This window comes from Condylostylus longicornis, unplaced genomic scaffold (assembly GCF_029603195.1).
Source record: "Condylostylus longicornis isolate FDR11 unplaced genomic scaffold, ASM2960319v2 ptg000001l, whole genome shotgun sequence".
Classification (NCBI taxonomy): domain Eukaryota; kingdom Metazoa; phylum Arthropoda; class Insecta; order Diptera; family Dolichopodidae; genus Condylostylus; species Condylostylus longicornis.
In genome coordinates this window covers 7,367,036-7,392,751 of record NW_026577970.1, presented here as the reverse complement: position 1 = coordinate 7,392,751, position 25,716 = coordinate 7,367,036, and the positions used below count along the sequence as shown (strand labels likewise).

Here is a 25,716-nt window from a genome sequence, read left to right as displayed (position 1 = left end):
TGAATATCATATATAATGTGTGAGGAAAAGAAAAAGAAAGAAAATCAATTAATTGATCAAGATTTTCACCAATTTTTTTTTTTTCTTGTTTTTTTATTACAAGCACTTGTTATTTTTCTTTCACTTGTTTTTTTCTCTTTATAATTTTAATGTTTATGTACACTTCCTAATGTAATAAATAAATAATCTATGTATACATAACTGACCATTTTCCATTTGGGGGATTGTTAAGTTAAAATGAATTTTAAGAAACTTTCACAATAAATTAAAATATTCAAGCATATATGTATTGCAATGAAATGTAAGTACGTAATGTTTAATTCAATTTTGTAAAATTAAAGAAAATGTAGAAATTACGAGAGAAATCAAGAGGTTTTTGTTAAAGACAAGGAGATTATCGTGTATATATCATATTGTTGCCAGGTTATTTGATAAAATTTATGAAATTATTGCGTAATTGTGTAATGAAATTTGAATTTTTAATTTATACTTAACTAATTTTTAATAATGATTAATTTAAAAGTTATTCTACATAATAGCAAAGCATGGTCTCTACAAAATAATCAATATTAAAGTTTCTACATCATATGTATATACAAGGTAATTCAGAAAGATATGCGAAGAAACATATAGCGTTGCTTAGAGGATCGAAAAGGGATCCGGAATAGGTGTTCCGAATCAAAAAAATCTAAAGGATTTCATAAAGGGATACAGCAATTTTAAAGAATTTTCAAGAAATTTCTACTTGTCCAAGTTTGTTTGCTTATAGCTTCCGTTCTGAAGAAGATAGGCACTTCAAACCAATAACTTTTTATTAAAAGGTTAGTAAAGGACTAAAAATAAAGATATTACAATTTTTTGTACATATTTTATGTACTTTCGGAAACACAAGCACTCGAACTTTTAGAAAATTCATTTGTTTTCCATTTTGTTTTTTTTTTCCGACAATTTTGTATGAAATTTTTTGAAACTTTAAAATTCTTTTTTTAAAATTCTTCAAACAGTTCCTTAAGCTATAATTTGAGTCATTAAATGTTAAATAATTTTTTATGGTACAGAAGATATAGTATGAAAACCATTTGTAATTCAAGATTTTTAAAGCCCTGATAAAATGTAGAAACTTAAAACATTATTGTCACTATTTTTGATATTTATTGATTTTAGGAGCCATTATTTTTCTAAAAAATAAATTTTACACTTTTTATTAAATTACAATAAATTTTCGAGAAGTGTCCCTCCGCTCTCGTTATAATAAAATTTCGCTTAATAAATCACTTTTGTATAGCTTTCGTACAATGCTGAATGCTAGATTTGTCATAAAATGAAAAGCCTGAAATTAAACTTCCAGATTTTTCTTTTCAAAATTTTCATTGGCGCCCCTCTTTTCTGGCGCCTATTGCAAGTGCATACTTTGCATATATGGTAAATCCGGCGCTGGATTTATATTATATTGTATACACTTCTGAATCACTCTGAATATACGAAATAATTACATAAAAAATTAAGTATTACAAAATTTAATTAATACTCGAAGTGCCACAAGAGCCATTTAATGTAAATTACACTTAATTCAAATTGGTTCGAAAACATTAAGACAAAAATTTCTTTACTTAAGAATCTTTACTAAAAATTTATTCTCGTAGAGGAACATTTTAACCTATCACCCTCCCTTGCCTCCCATACAAGTTACAGGCTCTCTAAAACCTTAAAATCCCATTTTCGACTATCTTTTGTAATAAAACCATAAGCATTTTTTAAATTTTGCAAACGCCAAAAAATTGCGGCTGGAATCTTGTACCGCGCCATACCATACTTGAGCAATAAAAAAACAAAATGACCATTTAAAATTTAATGTTATCTAAAATCCGTTTTTTTCAAAATTTTACTACCGTTTAACTCCTGGACCGCAGGTTGTATGAGTCTGAACTTTTAGCAGCTTTTGAACAAGAGTTAAATTTAATATAAATTTCGTTTTAAGAAAGTGTTAAATCAATTTCCACCCCCCTCTCAAGTTATCACCCTTATAAAATAAAAATATGTTAAAATTTCTAAAATTTTGTTTTGTAGTACTTGTATTTGTAAAACTGCAAGCTTTTCCAAATGTACAAAAAATACAGAAAGTTAGAGGTAAATTTCATGCCTTCAAAAAAAAAAAATAATTATTTTCATTAAGTCACGCAATTAGTCCTCAAATTCAAGCATTATGTTAGCAATTCTTAAATTATTTTTTTTGCGTTATCCTAAATGTATGCAATATTTGAAAAATATTCGTATGGAAGTAAAAGTAATTTTAATAATATAATGCGATATAGCTGGATTGTTTTTAAAAGCAGTACTTTCACTTATGGAAGGGAAAAGTGCTACTTTGTGAGCCATTTTGTTTGACCCAACTTTTTTCTAATCACTTTTAAGAGACAAGAGTTGTTAAGATTTTGTTATTAAAAATTTTTTGTCTAAATATAAACTTCCAAGTACCTATTCTATTTTCAGTACCTATTTCATGTAAATGCGGTCAATTATAAACTCATTACAAATTCATAAATTACATTCGAATGATTTTGTAAAGCCGATTACAATTTATATTGTCAAATTATTATTTATTAAAAATGTCTTTCATAATAATCACATTCAGTATGAAAAAAAAAATATTATTTATGAATAAAACATCAACAATGTTACACAATCAAAATTTAAAATTAAAAAAAAAAATTACAATTTTACAAATTTAATTCCTACCTGATTTGTTGTTATTGGTGAATGCATCAACAAAACAGAATATTGTTTTTTTTTTTCCATAAATCCCAAAATAATCTAACCGTTAATAATCCTTTTTTTTAGCATTTACATATTGTTTCCTATTTATTTTTTTTGTAATCATTTTTTAAAAGTATTATGAAATTCTATTTCCGTTTGGATGAGCAACTGTGATTATCAATTTTGAATGATCAATTTCAAACGAATTTGCCATTGTTGTGACATTAAATGACATGGTAATTAATGGCAAATTTCCAGAGACCAAATTCGGGGTAAAATTTAGAGCAGCTTTCATGTTCATTATATTTCTGCCGCCTGAGCTTGGAGCATTTTCTAATATTTGTAGTTTATTTCGTGTACTAAATATTGAGGAAAAAATTAAAAAAATTTTTCCATTTTACGCTTACACATAAAATTTATAGCTTTTGTCAGATTTTATTCATTTTGAAATGTTCCAGATGACCATGGAATACTTTACTATTTTCACATCATAGAATAGGTAACCTACGTTTGATCCAAAGAATTCGAATTTCTAATTGCATTTTAGTACTTTTTAATTTTCCTCTTCAAATTTTCTCCCTTATACTCCGATTCAAAACTTATTATTCCCATGATCATCACATTATTTTTAGTGTTGTTATTTTTTCTTTTATTCTCATTTATTTTTCCCCCCAATATTGAATTTTTTTGGACTCTAAATTTTTTTTTCGAATTTGAATTTTTCCTTTTTTTTTGTTGTTTTGTTGCTGTTAGAGTCTTTATTGAAATGAATCTTCTAAATTGATGCATAGTCATGCATATCCAAAAATGATTTGATCAGTATTGTTATACAAAGGTATGCAATAATGTTAAATAATTTTTTCATTTTGTTTTTTCTTTTCCATTGAGCGGTAAATTATTATTTACCTCGTTGTGACGTGAAGTTATTTCGAAAAACAAAAACCAAAAATGAACGAAAAGGAATAAGTCAAAAAAAAAAAAAAAGAAATTAAAGTAATAGTTAAATATGTGCGGTAAGGGCTTGTAAAAAGCACAATTCATTAAAACATAGTATTTGAAATTAGTTATAACACTATTAGAAAACGGGTCATGTTTTGGCAGCAGTAATTTTGTTATCATAAACATATATAAGCGGAACTGTTACAAGCTGGTCCAATATCGGGCGACAGCAATTTAGTTCTCATAAACATTAAACTGAAATTATAACTAATATGTAAAATTGTAAATGTTTATGTAATATAGGAAAATATTAATGTACATAATTAAGATTATGATGATTTCGACCGAAATTTTTATTTACAAAATTCTCAGAAAATTCAGCCTCTTCTTCTACATTCCAGTACAATTGAGAAACAATTGAAATTCTTCATCTAGAACTAGAAAGAACTATAGGGCCGCTCAATTTATGCATTTGTGAATCAAATTCAGCTATGTTTAAGTCTTATTTTTGTTTCATCTTATTTGTTTAAGTGTAATATTTATGAAGAAAGGTGAAACGGTTTAACAAATTTAGTATTTTGATAATAAAAATAACTCTGAAACTGAATGAAAGCTTTAAATATTATAGTCTAAAACAAATATGTTATAGCCTAAGAGCAATCGCAATAATTTAAATTAATCTCAAGCATGTTCAAGCGTAAAGCACAGGATTCTTAAATATTAATTTCAGCCATTCTGCTAAAAATATTCCGCCAAAACTTGCATTCTAGGACATAGAATGTACAATTGAATGTTCTCGTAAATATTTTAATAAGTTAATTTCCCTCTATGATACCTAACGATTTCAAGGATCCTTGCAAAGTCAGACATTAAAAATTTATTTAAAACTCAAGTTGTGATCATATTTAAGCGCATTTATTTCGTATTTTACGAAAATTCATTAAAATAACTTAAACAAAAATTCAGATAAAAAACAGAAAATGAAAAATAATTTTCACAGTTGATTGGATTTTGAAAGTAATTCAATAATTTTCACAACATTTAAATAATTTGTACAAATTATCGTGTATAGCCGTATAGGAAGTTATCTGCTTTTCAGAAATTTAACAACAACATAGCTATAATTACACTTAACAATGAAACTTACTTACCCCCTAATGTAAAACTTAAAAGTCTTCAATCACTTTTTGAAAAATAAAACTTTTGTAATTTTTTTTTTCTGTTAATTATTTTGTTAAAATTATAGATAATCGTTAAAAGAAGGGCTTATATACCTAATATTATAATATGCTTGTATGCTATAGTATTTATTGTTTCTCTATCTATATGGTCTTCCGTATAGAATATAGCAGAGACTGCCATAAAATTTTACGCCAAATTTTGAATAATATAAATTTTCATATAAAATTTTCAGTTCGAGATAAGTACGATGAAAGACTGCATCCTGATATAGTAAGGTTAACAATAATTGTTCCAATTGCGTTAGAAAACTAGAATGTTATCAAGGAATGTTAAGAGAAGACATGCTTTTTTTCAAGTTGATGCTGAATTTTTTTCCAAAAGAATTTATATTTGTCGCAAAATGTTGATCCAGTGAACACCAGCTCATTAAAAATTACATTATAAATGTGAATAAATAGTAAGAATATAAGAAACAATTTATTTGAATAGAATTATACAAAAAAATTTTTAAATTTTAAAAACAATATAGCCTTAATTTTGTTTTCAAGTGAATTATTAAAAAAATTTTCTAGAAATTTTTCATTAGTAAAATTTTTTAATCGAATCTACAACAATTTTTAAAACAAACGAAAAAAAATTAATTTTAAATCGAAAAAAATTTCTTATTCCATGCTTTATTCCAAACCAAGAATATGAATTGATGTTCTAAATTCAGCAAACGAATGAATAGCGGTAACATGTCGAGCGGGAGATAAATGTATTGGTGAAACATTGAGCACAAGATGCAAGATTTCGTTTATAGTACATAATAACCTATATACCATCAAATTGAAACTGGACAAAAAGCAGATGACTATACTTGTGCTCCAATTTGATTGTTATACTTGTGTATGTATGTAAGTCGAACGGTGATATATCGAACACGCGCAAGTTCCAAGATTTCGTTTACGTAATAGAGAAATAAATTATAATTAAAATTACCAAATGGAAGCTAGACAACAAGCAGAAATCTACATACTCTCTAAATGGATTGCTATAAATCGGATTTACCATGTTCTCTGCAATTTATTTTTTATATCTAGACTCTTTTATTTGCACATACATATACATAAATGGGCATACTCACATATACAAAAAAAGCATTTTAATAGAAACGAATTTTGGTATGGAATCTTCATAATATTACTTTTCAAATACGGCCGGGAGTTTTGCAATAGATATAAAAAAAGCTTGATATATATTTTATTTACTATTATTATTTGTTTTCCCAAACTTTCCAGAACAAACTTAAATATGGAGGTTCCTATAACATTAAAGAGACTGTACACATAGGTAATTTGCCAAATCTAATATAATCTGAATCTAAAAAACGAAAAATTTTATCTTAATTGTATGTATATGTATTTTGAGGAAGACGATTAATTCATAACAAAAACGTCCAGTTGATTGAGTCCCACATTTATAACATAAGAAAACGTTCAATTGCTGAAGTCCAGTAGTAAAAAATTTACATATGTAAAGGAGCGTGAATAGGGTTATCATCATGTATTCCATGCTTAATGTGATATCGTTCCATTTGAAACTATGGGAATTTTTATTTTGTGAAAGAAAGCAACCATTGAAATTATAAAATTGAAATTTATTATAACTAATTTAGTAGTCAGACCAATAATTTAAAGTAGGATTACTTTCATAATGGTAAGTCATTGATTTTATATTTTTAATTTTTGTATTTTAATATTATAAATTATAAATCATCTGTCTAATGCTATATTTTACCTATAACGTCATTCAATATTTCTCAAATTTAAAAATTATTCTTGATTTTGTTGCCAATATTAAAAATTTAATTTACAAAATTAGCATAAAAACAATTTCAATAAAAATTCAATGATTTTATTTCGGAAATTTATCTAAATTTTTAAAAATGACCATTCGTCCTCTTTTTGTAAAGAATGATCTTCCATTTAAATTATTTCCTTTAATAATATTGTTCTTTTAGAAAATGCTGTGCCTGTTCTATATCCGTTATTTATTGGTCATGCATTTATAGTTCATTTTTGACATTATTAATTACATACAAATTTAATCATTTTGATGACAGTTCGAAAGAAACTTTTTTCGAAAAGAAACTTTTTTCGAAAAGAAATTTTTTTTATTTTATTACATTTAATTTCTGTTCACAGTCTAATGTGACAATATTAAGAATGGTGTTAACTCCCAGAAAACGGTCACATTTTCTTAACGAGTCAAAGGTCTTCTTTTTGTCTTCTACTTTTTCTCCAACACGTTAAGAACAATAATCTATCCTTTTCCGTGTTCAAAATGTGGTCATTTTACTTACACTTCCCTGTAACTTATTTTGTTACCCTTATGCACCTGTCAATAAATTTCGAAAAATATTCATAAAATTTAGTGTAACAAAAACAAAAAAGAAAGTAAGCCCCTTTCTATTTAAATGAAAGATATTCCGCGAGTATAAAAGCGATAATATACTCTGTATGTATGTATGTATGTATGTAAAGAAAATATTGATTTATTCACCTTATGCACTTGTTATATACTTATATGTATATACAGTGCATTATAATCGTCATCATCGTTATTAACAACATTTATATTGATTGTAGACTATAGTATTTTACATTCATACACACTCACATACATATATACAATTTCCTGAAATATTTCCTTTAAATCGGAAGTTTATGTTACGCACAGGTAGCATAATGACCCCGCAATCGGATTTCTCTTTTAAAAAATTTTTTTTTTTATTTTTGCTTTTTTTTAATTTTATTTTTACCATCTTTTTTTTTGTTTATAACATAGTTTTTGTGTTTTTTCAATGTTTATCAGTCGGTCTCACCTCACCTCTATTGATTTGTTTTCATTTTATAATTTTTTTTTTTAATAAAAATTTGAAATGAAGGAGGAAACCCGAAAATATTGCATTGCATCGTGTTATTCATGGAAAAAAAAAAAAACTAAATTTCAAATCGTTTGTAATTTTATAGCTATTGAATTGGAATTTTTTACCTTTAATTATAATAAAGGGGTTAAAAGTAATGCTATACTAACAATATGTTTGCTGTTATTCAATATTAGTACATATATATGTGCATGTGTGTATTGTCATCATTATATTATAGTTTTTCTACTATTATGGGTAAAGATGTGTGTAAATAAAATACTCATTGTTGTTATGACAAATTAATAATATTACCTATACTCGCGTTCTCTAAAATTTAAACCACAAAATAATAACTGAGCAACAAAAATGTTTTTCGATTCTATAAAAATATAGCAACATAATAATGTTGACAAATAAACATTTAAACATCCAAACGTATTAGTTGTATGCTAACACTATATACACATAAAGTGCGAATGAGTCAGTGAATAGTGTACATAGTGAATGAGTGAGTGAATAGTGTACGTTCATGTGTATGAATAGTGTACCTGTTATTTGTTTCTTTTTTTTTACCTGTATAAACTTATATTACCATACAGGTTTGTATTTCTACCTTATTTAAACAAAATGCGGGGTTTGCTTTTCAATAATATTATGTTAGATGTATTTGATGTGCATATAAATAATACATAAACAATAAATGAATAAAAGAGAGAGAGAGTGAGAGAGAGAGGGAAGGAGAGAAAAATACTATAAACAAATAATTTTTGTTTTTTTTTATTTTCAACGCTTTATTAATAAATCGTTTTAGAATTTTTTTCTTCTATCTACAAAAAAATTATTAATATTTAATTTCGGATTGTAATTAATAAAATAATAAATTATTTTTTTCTAAAATTTTGCATAATTATAATAGATTTGAATGGTTTTTTAAAAACAATTCAAAAGGTTTATTCTTGCCGACGCTTGAAGTTCAAAAATTTACAAAATTTGAATGGAATAAACCGGTAGGCAGTAATGCAGTATGCAATTTTGTCTCTCTTAACATTTATTTTTTATTTATTACTTTTTTTTCTCTCTTAATAAACGCACAAATTAGTGTTGCCAATTAATGAAATATTTAATATGAATTGAAATAGTATTTAAATTGAAAATTGAAATTTGTAAAAGAATATTGTCAGATTAGTTTTTATAATTACCAATTTTAGCTATGTTTAAAATGTTAATAATGAAAAAAATTTAATAACTTGTTCTCAAATTAGCATTTTAATAAATAATCATTTTAAATTTGTTTAGGAGTTAAGAGTTCGATGCTTTTATTAGATATTTCAGATATTTATGTTTCAGGTTTTCCTATTATCACATAATATGAATTTATTCGGGCCACGCTTATTTTCACAACCCTCTTACAAAATTACATATTCTTGAACATTTTTTCGGCTGTATTTATTTTTTTTTTAATATTATTGTTTATTGCATATGTTACGGTTAATTTAATTTACATATTAATTCAAATATCAACATTACTTTAATATCAATTTGATTTTTATAATTAATTTTCAAAAAATAAGTCTTTTTAATGTAGCAATTCGTAAATTAATAAGCATAGCTATTTTGTTTTAGAAATAAAATAAAGGAATTATTATATTAGTTACCCTATGTTCATATGATATTAAGCGGTTCATCCTTGAGTAAATAGTACAAAAAATGCTACCTAAAAAACCTTAATATAATCTTCTTTCACTAAGCTAAAATTTTAAAATCCTATTCAAGAATGTAAATTACATTAACAGAAATAAATATGAACAAATGGAATTTTTTTCTTTATCCCTTTTTTTTGGAAATTATTGTAATTAGAAAGTGAGGAACATGAAAATTTTAATTAAAAATTTTTGAAAATCGGGTAACAATGTGATAGAGAGTGCATTGTTGCATACACTTGTGATATAGTATAGCAAATCATAGTGCAATTACTAATTTAAGTAAATAAAATTTTGTGGTTAAAATTTATTATTTTCCCTTTGTTACCTTTTAAAAAATTAACATGTTGTATTATTAATAAAAATTGGAACCGAAAATGTTTGAAGAGCAAAGCACATACTCCCATAGTTTATGATTATTTACTAATATTACAAAATAACAAACTAAGGCAAATTAAAATAAAATAGAGAATAAATTATGTATGAGTATTGTATTGAAGAAAAATACAAAGAAAATTTTAAAGCAACAAAAAAAAAAACAAAAAAGCAAATCAAAAATTATGCGCAAAAATTTTAAGAGAATTTATTTTGTGCAACATTATTGATATTTATATTTTAAGAGAAATTGTTGCTAGTCTTGAATTTAAACTCATTAATACTTTTCATTAGTAAATGTTGCTCAACATTTTTTTATGCCTCTTGATTAATATGCAGAATAGTATGTGATTTAAATGTATTTTTTAAGGTAAAAAAAAAAAAAAACAAAATGTTTAAAATTTTATGCATAATTTGATTTTCTTATATTTATTTTTTTTTTTCAAAAAAATTTCTTGTAATTGCATTTAAGTGTTTTTGTGGGCAATTAAATATGAAGTGAATAAGAACAATTTTTTTTTCTTATAATAATATTTTCAATTTTTAATAATAATAATAATATACCGGGCATGTTTGTAAGTATATGTAGATGCGGTGAGCGTTTGTTTATTACTATATATATATACGTAATGTGAATGTGTGTATATAAAAAGTAGTTCCTTAGATGATGATAATGATGTGCAATATCTTTATAAAAGAATCTCTCTTATTTTTTTGTTTTCTTTTCATTTTATTTAAAAGAAAAATTACTTTTAGTGACAAAATAAGTAAAGAAGGTAATGATTATTATTTATGATGATAATGATAATACTATAATGATTACTTATTATAATGATAATGTTGATTATGCGAAGATTTTGATTACAATTATTATAATAATTGATTGTACTATAGTGATAATGATTATTATTGTGATGATGATGATGCACGTATATAAAATGCTTTCCTTTACGTACAAATATGTAAAAAAATTTCTATACATTCTGTTGTTTTTTCTCTTTCTTTTTATAAATTATGTCAACTTTAATTTATTATAAAAGGTAATGAACGTATATGAGGAATTTTTATTTCTTTATTTAGCTTGTAATTCTGTTATTTTTTCATCATTTATTAATTTTTTTTTCTCTCTCGTGTTTGTTTCATTTTTCTCGTAGATATTTTTTTAATATTATATTTTTTTAAATGCCTTTTAGACAAAGTCACTCACAATATGGTCTTTTTATCTTTCTCTCTCTCTCTCTCTCTCTCTCTCTCTCTCTTTCTTTCTTGCACGTACATTAAATTAGCTTTATTCTATATTTTATTCCGGTTAAAAAATAATTATTATTATTTAATATTCTATTATTAATTCTTAAGAAAAAGAATGATTTTAGTTTTTCGTCACTGCCATTAAAATAAGATTTATGTATATCGGTTAAATATATAATATTACTTTTTTTCATTAGTATATAATTTTCTTTGAATTAATATGAATGATGCACGGCATATTTAATCGAATAAAGAAAATTAATTTTGAATTAAATGAGATGAAAATTTTTTAATGTATATAAGATTTTAGAATAAAATGAATAAACAGTATTTTGACCTGAGTTGGCTTTGGTTCAGTAGAACTATTTGAAACTCTAAAAACAAAAATTCCAATATAATTAATGCAATTTCAGGAATCTGAAAGGAATCGATAATGAAATTTATTTCTTAAATTGAACAGAATAATCAGGCATTTGAATTTTCTAAATTTAGTTACAAATATTTTCTATAATAGCAATTTATTTAGAAGAGAAATATTATTTTCGAAAATAAAAAATTAATTAACTTAGACCTGGTTGTCTAGTACCATAATACGTATTTCAATTCTAACTATACCACATTATTTGAAAAGTTTAATTTTGAGTTAAATTTTTCTGAAAAAGAGGGCTCAAACTAACCGGTGACTAAATGGAATCACATAATGAAAAAATTGCATACCCGCAGGCGTTTTTTTTTTCTTTTTTCTCAAACAACTTTGTTTAGGTTATTTTTTAACACATTTCTGTTATTTTAATATTAATTAATAAAAATAATGATTTTTTTTATACAGGTACGTTTAGAAGGTGTTAAAATAAGCTATTTTAATATAATTATTATATAAAATCAGGCCAAGGTATGCAAATTCTGGTAAAATATCGTATTGTTATAATTACAAATTCTGCAGTTCTATGTTCTGTTTCTTCTTCTGCTATAACAATACTAATATAAGAAATATTCACGTCTACATTTCAAAATTGCAATATTTAACCCAATTTAATTGTATATAGGTTCAAGGGTTATAATTCTAATATAATTACTTTTAATTAATCGAAATTTATAAATAAAGAAAAAAGATTTTATCGAAAATCTTATTCTTAATTTCTCAGATGGTTGTTGTATTTTATTATACATTTTTTTTTCAACTTCCTATTTTATGGAAAAAAAATAATTTCTAATTTAAAACCTCCATTTCTGTAATAAAACAACAAATTAATAATAATTAAAATTTAATTGCAAAAATCCGATTATATATAGAAAGAAGAAATTTTTATTTTATTCTTCTTCATCATTTTTTGAATATTTACATTTGATTTTATTTAAAGACTTGCTTGTATAAGCCAAAAAGGTATACAAATATAAAATTTCATATAAACAAATTTTGTTAATACTTATATACTATGCATTTTGTATAATGTATACATATGGTAATTAGATATGCATATTATGTTTGTGTATGTATGCATATCGTGTTTCATTCTCAAAACATTATTTAAGTTTATCATTAATCTGACCGTTTAACTTTTGCTTTTTAATATTATTTTTTATTTTTTCTTATTTATAATTCAAAATTTTAATTTAAACAAACAAATTTTTTTTTTGTTTAACATTGTAATTGTGGTAAAAATAGTTAAATTAAAATTTATATATGTATGTATGTGTATAGCGTGTTTTTACATAGAAGCTTAATATAAAAAACAAAACCAATTAAACCTCAAGTATAAAACAAAATAAACCCAAAACGAACAGAAAATAGTTAAAAAACGAGAAAAAAAGTAGAGTTGACTTTGTCAACTCTGTGATAACCTTACGAATTTGTTGTCCTATGTGCGAATAACTAATGTGCCATAACTAACTATGGGGCAGACTATGACTTTAAATTGCCGTATTACCATATTAATTTATGCAAAATTTCAGTACTATGTGTTTTTCAAAATACTGGTTGTGCCAAACTACTATTGAAGTTGTATGGCAGCTACCAGAAAGAGCCAAGAAATTTTAGCGAATTTTATCAAGCACATCGGCCCTACTAATATATTCACTTGTGTGAAATCTCAATATCACAGCTTTTATAGTTTCTGAGATATAGCCAAATAACTTTTGAAGTTGTATGGCAGGTACCAGAAGGAGCCAAGTAATTTCAACAACTTTTATGAGACACATTGGCCCTACTAATATATTCGTTCGTGTGAAATTTCAATACCATAGCTTTAATAGTTTCTGAAATATAGTCAAATAACTTTTGAAGTTGTATGGCAGGTACCAGAAGGAGCCAAGTAATTTCAACGACTTTTATGAGACACATTGGCCCTACTAATATATTCGTTTTTGTGAAATTTCAATACCCTAGCTTTAATAGTTTCTGAAATATAGTCAAATAACTTTTGAAGTTGTGTGGCAGGTATCAGAAAGAGCCAAGTAATTTCAACGACTTTTATGACACACATTGGCCCTACTAATATGTTCGTTCGTGTGAAATTTCAATACCATAGCTTTAATAGTTTCTGAAATATAGTCAAATAACTTTTGAAGTTGTATGGCAGGTACCAGAAGGAGCCAAGTAATTTCAACGACTTTTATGAGACACATTGGCCCTACTAATATATTCATTTTTGTGAAATTTCAATACCATAGCTTTAATAGTTTCTAAAATATAGTCAAATAACTTTTGAAGTTGTATGGCAGGTACCAGAAGGAGCCGAGTAATTTCAACGACTTTTATGATACACATTGGCCCTATTAATATATTCGTTTGTGTGAAATTTCAATACCACAACTTTTATAGTTTCTGAGATATAGCCAAATAAATTTTGAAGTTGCATGGCAGCTACCCGAACCGGTACCCCGATCACGTCCAATTTAAATAGGGTTCTGGCACTTACTACAATAAATCATTTGTGAAAATTTGGTGAATTTAGCTCAATTAGTTTTTGAGTTATCGTTCGGACGGACGGACGGACAGACAAAGCTAAATCAACTCAGAATTTGACGCTGATCAAAAACATACACTTGAGTCTATATCTAACACCGTTATTTCTTAGCGTTACAAACGGTAAGGCAAATTTAGTATACCCTTCGAACATACGTTCGTACGGGTATAAAAAACATGAATTTTTTTTTCGGGTGAACTATGAACAGAGATTTGAATTTGTTTACCCATCAGCAATAACAATCAATTTTAATATATTGGCAAATGTATATATGTATATAAATATCCAATGTTATTTTCCATTTTATATAAAATGAGCACAATATTAATTTAGTACAGGTTCCCTTTTTGTTTTAATATGTTTTTTTTCTAAGTGTTTAAATAATTTTATTTCGAATATAATTTTCAAAGTCGATTTGGAATCTTTATAGCTCATTATTAACCATTAATGAATATACAATAATATTAAAGCTTGAATATTTTAAAGCGAATTTCTCTTCTTCTTCTTCTGCGAGTTCATTGAGAGAATTTTCGTATCCCATTTGCTATTTAAGAATATTTAAGAATTTGAACAGCAAATATGTTTAGTTTTAATAGAACAGAATTTAATGCAATATTTAGACCTGTCCTGTTCAATTGATTTGATAGATTTTTTGTGTCATCACATTATATTTACTGGTAAAATAAATCTTAAAAGTACGTTTAAATTTTAAAATCTTGTATATACATACTTGTTTTCTGCGTTTTTCATCTGGCTTAAAGTTTAAATAATGAGTCTTAATGCATTATGTACCCGCACATGTTATGTTTATCCTAATTTAGTTTTGACCAAATATTAGATAATAAAAATCTTTTAATATCCTACATGTTTGTGAATTTGTTCACTTTTAAATATAAACTTAAACGAGAATCTTAATGCTCATAAATGGTGTACATATATATACATATATGTAATAACCGATTGATTCCCATATTTGCAAGGAAAATTTTTACCCTATATAAAAAACTTTAAAAGAAAAAAATTTATAAAAGTCCAAAAGTGAAGCAAAAAATATGCAACAATAGCAAAAATTAAAAATCAAAAAAAAAAATAATGAAAAAAAAAAACAAAAATCTTTACACTACTTACTTACTTTACTACATCATTTTTATGTTGCAACATTAAAAACAAAAAAACATTAAAATAAAAAAATAAAGTAGCAAAACGACTGCAAAAAGAAAAACGAAAGAGAAAAATTAAAAAACAATCATAAGAAGAAAAACAGAACAATACCATAAAAAGAATACCTACAATGTTGCTAAAACAAAAATAAAAATCCAAAATATCTAGTTTACTTTTTGTTTTTAAAGCAACGTAAACAATTTAAGTAAAAAGCACACCATAAACAACACCAACAGTAACAACAATAATAGCAACATGAAAAGCAGTCCATGAAAAATTCCTTTACTTTATCCAAAAACAACACAAGCGACGACGACAACGACACCAATTACAACAAAAAAAAAGAAAAACAAAAACTCAAAACAAATTCCAATACAATCACAATTTAAGACCGGTTTTTTTATTGCATTAATGGTCGTAAATAACTATCTTTTACATAAATATCTTAAAATATAAATTTATACGTCACCAACGTAATAACCATATTGTATATGCAACACACAATCCAACATAAATGAGAATAAACATAACAAACAACATAAATGTATATAAACATAGTTTCTTAAAAGAAAGAATACAAATTAAACTGAGTTACAAAGAGAACAAAATTCTTGAGCAAAAAAAAATCAGGTAATTGTTTATAATCATAAATGTTGCTAATATCATTCTAAGCAACATGATGATCTTACTGTATTTATCAATATGTAAGAAAAGAGATTGTTACAACAGAAGTATTCTTATTGAATAAATTGTAAAAATCAAGTAGTAAGCACTTGCTTTGAATAACAAGCGTTATCACTTGTTAAAATAAACTTTGTTAAAATTTTTGAAGAATAGATCAAAAATTTTGTATTCTGAAGAAAGGCGGAATTCGATACAGAAACTGATCCGTATACAATAATATTTATTCAGATCAAATGAGTTACTAATTCTAGTTCTTAAATTTTAATAAGTAAATTAAAAAAATAAAATTAGTTTATGATTTTTCTCCGATTTTATGCTATTCCTAACAACATAATTTTTTCCGTTTTAGTAAAATGAAATACTTTAACCGTAACATTATAAAAAGAGGCAACATTATTTTAGAAACATGTTGATAGAATTTAAAATATTTAAATTTCATATTTTTTTATTCTCACAGAAAACACTGTTTTTTAGATTTTGCTTTTGCTAAACGGTAGTAGAAGGAGTATTAGATATTCTTAATTCGAAACTGAACTGGAATAGTTTTCAAATTATTAATAATTTGCTATGAAAGATATAGAGGTGCAGATAGATTTATTTTGATTCATGTAAATGTGCGTTTAAAATAATCTCTTTTCGTTTAAACGGTTTTAATTTATTAATTTTTCGTTACTTTAAGAAAAAAAATACAAAACAAAAATTCTATAGTAATTTTATTCCTCTCTTAATAATATTATTTTACATAAATAAAAATACTCTTTATTTGTTCTAGAAAAATCATAACTAGTGTATTCATAGTACAGTAGTTTGACAATAAACTGAAACACAAAAATACAAAACATAATATAACTGACATGAAAAGGCGACACAACATAGCATTCACCAAATAATAATAATTACAACAAAAGCCATGGGAAAACAAAACAATAAAATATTTGTAGAGAGAGAAGAAGAGAAATTTGTAAGAGCGAACTAAGAATATTTTGATTTTGATAATATAATTAAGAGTAAAAAAAATACTAATAACAACAACAAAAAAGAAAATACATAAATAAATAAAAAGCACGTGAATTGAAAGAATATGAAAACTGAAATGTTTATCAACATTTTTAATATTTCTAAAAATAAATTGTTAGAACAACATGTTTTTTAAAATTTCTCTTCTCACTTTAATTTTCAACATTGTAATTTAAACATGTTTAGCAACAATATAGTACTACTTGTATACTTCGTATGTTAAAATTACCGTAAAGGAAAAGTTGTGGTAAAAACATTTTTTTTTTGTATTTTTATAATACATACACATATACATATTTCATATATGTTTGAATGTTTGTATATTACATTTTATATAATTTTTTATTTCAACATATTTGTTTTTTTTTTTCTGTATTTGTATTATTATTATTTTTTTACTCTTTTATTCAGTCACCGTTTAACTTTTGTTCGAAAACGTCTGTAAAAATTTGTTATACGGAAGAATATTATAACGTGCGGGTCTATTTCGAATAATATTATTATTATATTTTTATTATTTTTTCTTTTTGTTTTGTAAAAAAATAAAATATTAATATTAACGTTGTGTTTTATAAGAGCAGAGTAAAACAGAAAACAAAATCTCAAATAATACTTAAATTTAAAATAAAAAATAATGTAAAATATTATTTTATTATTATAAATAAATAATATTGAGTAAATTTACTGAAATAATTTGAAAAAAGAAAATATTTTTTTGTAAGTTTTGGGTTTTTTGTTTTTTTAAAATTACCAATTATATTTTAAATCTATTAAATAAATTTCATATTATAAGTGGAGCCTAAGTTTTCAGAAAATAATTAGGTATTAATAGTTATAAAATTATTTTGTGTATGTGAAATTAATTTACAGTTAACTTGCATATATATTTAAAAAATGAAGCATTAATAGGCATAAAATAATTTTCAATTACTTACAAAGTGAAAATTCATTAAAGAAAGTATTAAAATTAGAAATTATGAAAAATAAGAATAAAATATTAATAAAAATAATAATAATAAATATGAAAACAAGAAAATTAATAAAAAATTTTATATTAAAAGTACAAATATATTAATAAATATACGTACGTATAACAAAATCAGCCTAAAATACAAGTTTTTATTAGAAAAAAAAATATAAAAAGAGAATAACAGTAAGAAAGAAAAAATAAAAAATTGGTTGATGAAAAAATAAGAAATAAAAAGTAGAAGAGAAAAAATCAAGCAAATAAAAAAAAATAAGCAAAAAAAAAAAGTAGAGTTTACGTTTATTAACCTAAACTCTTATTCAATATTTTAACGTGGATGGTGGATATAAATATTAGTACCTACCATACCTGTATATCTATATTTATATATTAAACGATATAATAGTTATACATGAATATATTATATAAAAATTTATATGTTGTGTATAAAATTATTTTGTACATAAATTAAACACTGAAATCTCGATTAAAATATTCTTTAATTTCGTAAAATGGTATATTTTACGATATTTGTATAAGAGTTTTATTTTTTAATTCGAATACAATATTTATTTAATATTTTTTTTTGATATACGTTATTGTTAATTTAAATAATTAAAAATGTTTATTTCAATAATTTGGTGAATTTATTTTAACAGTTGAAAAATTTGATATATATAGGATAATTTCGGGATATAAGAGTTATTTAATAAGAATTATTGTTTAAAATTTATTACTTAATATTTTTGATTTAAATAATTAAAATTTTTGTTTTAACGTTTCTGTGTGTTTAATATTATACTATAAAAATTGAAATATATATATATATATATTAAATTATAAATTTATGTGTAGGTTTACTGAAATGAAATTTAGAAAGTAAAAAATTAAAAATTATGTGGAATAATAATTAATTTTTATGTCATAAAGTGCTATTTAAAGGTCTATCTAGTAATTATGTTAAAAATTTTAAATTTTATTGTGTTCAAGTGATTTTGGAATTTTTAGAAATAGAGTTTGTTTTATAATAATATAATTTGTGTTTATTATTAAATGTTATAAAAAATACGGTAATCTTATTTAAATGCCGATAATTAATATCGTGAATATTATATGAAAAAATATTAATAAAAAAATTTTTATTTAGGTAAATTTTAAATGGAAAATATTACTTAATTGAAAGGTGTAATGCAAATCACACTAGTAACTGGTTAGAATTTCATCAAAAGATTCTTACTTTATAGTAAGAGTAAATTATTATTTAGCAATATTTTTTTATTGTTAGGTCTTAATTAACTTGAAAAAAAATATTTCCGTCTAGAAAAATTTAGAATTATAAGTTTTAATTATTTTGACGGAATAATTTGTATAACTTATTTATTAGTTAAAAATCTAATTTCTTAAAACATTGGAAAATAATATTTTTAATATTTTTAACAAGACATAGGAGTGCTGGTTAGGCGGTTAACGTGCCTGTTACAGTAGATCCACTACAATTAGCAAAATTGTGCCGTTTTGTTACTAATATTCCGTGATCACCAGGCTGTTATTAATTGTGCGATAAGTAGGATGTTCATTGGGAATTAATTTTAATTTAAAAATTTATGAGTTGATTATGAAAATTTTTAATATTATTTTAAAATTACTTTAATAAATTTTTGTAAAATAGAATTTTATTATTAGCTGATTTGGTCTTATAGTCTATTAACATATTTGATATTGTTTATCAAAAATTATCTTTATTAAAATTTGTGGTTTTATAATTGGATGGAAAGACTAGAAGCAGGCATGTACAATAAATTCAATAATTACTTAATTTTAGGGTTATTATTAAAAGTAATTGAGCAATTAATTTAAGAAATTTTAAAAAGCTCTTAAATTTTATTTTAAATTTAATTTTTTTAATAATTTTAAGTATGAGATTGTTTTTGTTAAAAATGCAAGGAAAAAGTAATTTTTACAATTAGAATTTTTTTTTGAATTAATTTTTTCGCGATTAATTTTAAATGATGAAAATTTCATTTTGAAATTTGAAATTAAAATTTGTAATTTTGTAAAATAAAAGTGAATGTTTGTATTATAAGGGTTCAATGACGATTTCTCAGCTACAATCCTCTAATATGTGTTATAGAATTCCTGTTGTGTTGTATAATATTTATATTATTTGAATTGGATCTTCAATTTTCGTATTTTCAGATATTAGAAAATTATAGAACTAATTGCTCCTCTCTCATATTGTACTGTTTGTAGTACTGTAAATAATTTAACGCAGTACGACAAGTTTTTAGTTCAATTATCGCCTGTTTATAATTAGAACTTTGAATTCAAATTGTATTCAAATGTGGTTGCGTCAATTTCTAATTTATACCAATATTTTATACCTACCAATATAAATTTTGACAATAGTACCGTGTTAATTTAGGTAGTCCACTTCAATACGCCGTCAAGTGAAGCATGTTATTATTAATTTGTCATTAAAGTTTTTTCATTATTTGGATTATTTAGCCTATTTGATTTTCTTTATATTCAGAAGAACGTTTTTATTCTTTCCTTGGTATTTCCTTTTCTTGCATATGTCAGTTGTCATATTCCAGCTCTATTTGAATACTCTCCCTACAAAATTCGCTTCCCTAAGGCGTCTCTTTTTGTGGAATGCGATTTGCTTTGGAACTATTAAAATTGCTTACAATTATGTAAAAATATATTTTAAAACTCTTTCCAATTCAAATATTCAATAGATTTTTAAATATAAACTAAATTTTGAATAAGCAAAATAAATCGAGATTCTAGTGTTGTTAATTTTTTCATATTAAATAAAAAAAATATGTTTGCTTCAACAAAGCTATATGCACATATTTAGTAATATATTCATATGAGGCATTTTATATTATTGAGTTTAATATGTGAAAATTTAAAATAGTTAGCAAAGATATAAGTTAAAAAATGTTTATATGTTGCTTTTTTTTTTTTGTTTTTAATTTCTATTAACTGATTTTATTTTTTTTTTATTAATATACTTGTATTACACACTGCCATATACTATGAGAGTATAAAAATAGTAACATACACAATATACGTATGTATGTACTTCTATTTATATATAAATAATTTTTATATATGTATGTATATATTTGTTTTTATATGACGATAAAGTTGTTATATTATGGTTACCGTTCTGTTTAGGAATATAAAAAAAAATTCACATACGTTTTTTTTTTAATTTGCTTATTTTTTTGTTGGTTGGAGCGCTTTTCTCTCTTTTTTTTTTATAGCAAGATTTTTGTTGTTGTATATACACAACCAAAGCAACATATTCATGTTGACGTCGTCAATATCGCGCCCGCTAAACTACTTACTTTTCATTATAATATAAAATAAAAACAAGAAAACAGAAAAAAAAGTCAATTATTTACAACATATACTATATATTATATAATATATATATATGTATATATATTTAAGGTATATAAAATATAAGTAAGAGAAAAAAAATAGTAATAATAAATTCGGGTTTTCTTTATTATTTAAAAATTGAGAAAAAAATGTTGAAAATAGTAACAAAATATAAAAAAAAAAGTTGAATACAGTCACATAGGCATACTTATTTATATATATAGTATAAGATAGACAGGGTGTTCGTTTTCTAAGTGCAAAAAATATTTGAATGTTTAAATTTCTGAATAAACCTCATTTACAATTTAGGTAGAACTTTTGCATAGACTCAATAGATTTGAAGGAATACTCGGGTTAATTTTTTGCTTTTTCGAGTATACCAGTTTCGTTTATATGGGAGATAAACTGTTATATAATAATTTAAGACCATTGATTTTAAAATGCCGGAGTAAGGTCTGCCATACAAAAAAATACTTTTTAGACATAGACTCGGAAAAAATTACGGAGTCTTCTTGATTTCAAAATTTAAAAAAAAATTTAATTTTTAAATTTTTATTTTTAAAAAACATAATTTTTTATGTGAAATAACATTGAAACTTGTGGCATTCCTGAAATTGTATTGTTGTGACTTGTGACATTTAGATTGTATTGTTGAAGATTGAAGAGTGTCGTTGAACAAAATATTTGATATAGGTATGCGCTGATTTTTTTGTTTCTTTAATAACTCCAAGCAATTCGCAACGAGTATTGAAAATGCCGACTAGCTTGTGCTATATAAATATTAAACTTAATAACATGATCCATTTTAATTGCCGAATCTAGCAATCTAATTGACTATAAAACTATCTCTTCTGTTCAAAACCATTCGTTACTTTTAAAATTTATCATGAAAATATTTGAGGACAAGAAATTTTCGACTCAATATAGGAACATAAAAATGTTTTGGACTTTCTTGACTTTTATGTAAAGGTACTCGTATAACATTTCTTGTGTACATAACGAACACCCAGTTTACATAACATGCCTTATGTACATAATATGACAGTAAATAACATCATTCATATGTATATATAGGTACAACTATTATAAAATATTCAGTTAATTTTTTTTTAAGGTTCAAACGCTTTAGAAAAAAATTTGTTAGAAAAAAAAAATGTAAAAATGTTTGGTTATTTATTAATGTGAGTTTGTTTTTTTTTTTTAATATTCGCGTATACCTACTGTAATGGCTTAGCTATATTCCGATGCTTTTGCTATATATAAAACGCATGAAATCATACCATACATGTTAGGTATATATAATATCAATTCCTAAATATAGGCAGTGTTCATATCAATGTTAATTAATTAAAAGCAAAAAAATTAGAAAAAAAAATATAATAAAATTAAATATAATTGTCATTTAGAGGCGTATAATTATTTTAATATCATATTTTATGTTTACATAACGAGATTATTTATACATATGTACATGTAGATGTAAAAATAGTTGTATGCATACATATATATATACATAGATGCTTTAACTCAATTGTTTGAAAAAAAATTTTTTCATAATAGCAAAAAGAATCGAAATAGCCAAACCCATATTGCTAATAAAATCATAAATTAGTAAGAGTGCTAGGCAAATTTTATTAAAATTATATTTTTAACGAAAATATTTTAATAATTTGAGGAATTTCGCAAAATACAATGCTAAAATTTTAGGGCCTAATCGTCTATTTCGCTGTTTTACTCGACAAGTGAGAAGAAAGTGAGTAACTATCGTATATCTACATAACGTAATTTTCGAGTGAGAAGAATTATTTCGTGTTGCGTTTTCACGTATCGTGTTGTGTGTCTTGTATTCACTTTATTTTTGAAAGCGAGAAGTTCAGTCGATAATTTGAGAAAAAATGCAAAAATCCAATTGATAAAATAAGTAATCTTATTTGAAAAATTAAATATCTAGTATTTTCTAATACTGAGAATTCTGATTTGAAAGTGAATAAAAAGTGAGTGAAAAAGCGAGATACACGATCAGGCTGTTAATATAAGTAGTTTTTTTTTAAAGCATTTCTGGCAACTCATTATCAGTATTGGCTCTTTTAAAAAGCTTTATGGGCCAAACTTTAAAATACTTACATGAAAAAAAAATCGACATACACGATTAGTCTGTAAGTAAAGAATTTGAATTTACAGCAATTTGGAATAAGTATGCCTCTTTGTTATTTTCGATAGTGCAGCTTGGCATTTACATTTCCAACTATTCGAATTTATATAAATTTATTGCGGTAAGACTGTACCCTTTCACAAATCTTAAATGTGATGCATTTTTGCATTTAAAAAAAAAAAAGTTCACGCAACTTTCAAGAGTTTGTTGAGTTTTTCATACAACAACGATTTGTTTGATTTCATTATTATTGAGGGGTAATAAGAATTATTTTTAGGTTTTTTGGTTTTTCCCTAATTATCATAAGTAAGTACATAGTATTTTAATAGCTATTTTTATTATTTTGTAAATATTTTGTAATAATTTTAGGATTTTATTTTAATATACTTTTAAGATTTAAATTCGAAATCATACGTAAGATAAAAACTAATATTATCTATATAGGACCATCAAGTTGAAATTATTTTCTGAAGTGGCCCAAAAGAAACTGTAAACTTACAAAAACTTTGCCATTTTTACTGCCACGGCTATTTGTGAATAGGTTTTTATTAGGCAAAAATACCTGACCTCGTCAGTTACTCTTGGAACAAAGTTTTATTATTTTTGAGAGACTGGTGGTCAATATAGATAAATTAAGAAAAATTTTTAAGTTAGAATGAGATTTTTCTGATTTTTAGAAACCTGTTAAAATAATACTTATAATTTGTTTTTTATGCTAAAAGTTGTCGCGGCGGCGGGAGCCATTTTAATAATTTTCTTTGTGTCCGCTGCTCACAGTAACGTATCAGGCCTTTTTGACTAAGGTGGCGTGGCAGTGAGATTGTTAATATTTGTAATTCCGAAGTAACCCGATTGAGATATTTTTTTTACAGATATATACTCGTATATACGGAATTAGTAAGAACCATAAGTGAATTATTAAGTGAAGAGATTTTTATATACTTAAGTATTTACATAATATGTCAGAAGTCTCATGAAATTCTGCATTATTATTTTTGTAATTATATCAGGAAAGGAACTCTGTCGTAAGAAACTTACGACAAATAAATTGAATTTTTTGAAAATGAAAAAAATCCCAACATTTTTTATTTAAAATTTTAATTAATTTTGTTGATGATTTTATTTTGGTGTACACACTTACATAACATCTAATTATTTATAATATTTTTATATAAAAGTTTTAATAAAAATTTGACATTTTGTATTCGTATTTAGATATTAAGGTCCTTTGTGATAGAATTTCACAAAAAGTAAAATTTTACCCTTATTAAAGAGTGACTACATTGACTTACTAACTTATATTTTTCAACCATTCATGGTTATGTTTAGAGATGAATGTATGTAGGTGGGTCGTTTAAAATATTGCATACAAACACAAATGTAAATATTGTGAATAGAATTATAGTAGAATTTTGTGTTTATTTTAAAAATAAATTTTATACATTTTTTGTGTTTTATGGGTTGCATTAATTATGATTTATTTGTGATTTTTGACGTGACATTTATTAACATTTTAGAAAAAAAAATTTTTCTAAAATGTAAATCGACGAAAAAAGAATTAGTTAGTTAGCAAACATTACATAAATAATAAAAAAAAACACAAAAGATTCTTAGTGTGAACAGCATATACTTAGGCATGACTGAATTTTGGTTTCCATTCTGGTTGTCGCTTTACTCATTTTCGCAAAATTCAGTATGGGCAATTACTCTTCTATAATATTTTATCAATTACTTAAGTGTTTGGCAAGTATTGTTCTTGTGATATAATCTTACTATTTATCCGTTTCCTCACTTATTATGCCAGCAGTTTTGATGTTGAACTCTATTAATTGTTCTAGCAATTTTGATGATGAGCGCTGTAAAAGCATATAATTAAAGTTCAACTGAACTATGTGAATTACGAACTTCATATGAGCTTCATAAAGTGGTTTGTCCCATTAGATTTTTGATTTATTTAAACACTCCTTTTTTTTTAATTTTTAATTTCGTGCACACTCAGCTTCACACCATAATCTCATTTAGTTTGAAAAATACAAATTCTACCCTATTTGTGATATTTAAATAACCCAAACATATTGGCGTTCGTTTAGATTAAAATTTTCCTGAAACTACGTATCTTAATATTCTTTTAAGACTATGCAACACTTTTCTTTTAAAAGTTTGACCTGTTACCCCATATATAATATTTTGTTAAGAAAGCAATACCTTACTTCTTTAATTTGTATGTGAAACTCATTCAGATAAAATAGTAATAAAATTTTTTTACT

At 24.3% G+C, this 25,716-nt stretch overlaps 1 long non-coding RNA gene across 2 annotated transcripts in view; it reads left to right on the top strand.

Annotated features, from left to right (window-relative positions):
- Nucleotides 1-17,492: 17,492 nt before the first annotated feature.
- LOC129612314 (uncharacterized) overlaps nt 17,493-25,716 on the top strand; it is a 98,172-nt gene continuing 89,948 nt past the window's right edge. For both annotated transcript variants that reach the window (XR_008697224.1, XR_008697223.1), the window contains exon 1: nt 17,493-17,654. This is a non-coding gene — a long non-coding RNA (uncharacterized LOC129612314). The remainder of the gene's footprint in view (nt 17,655-25,716) is intronic.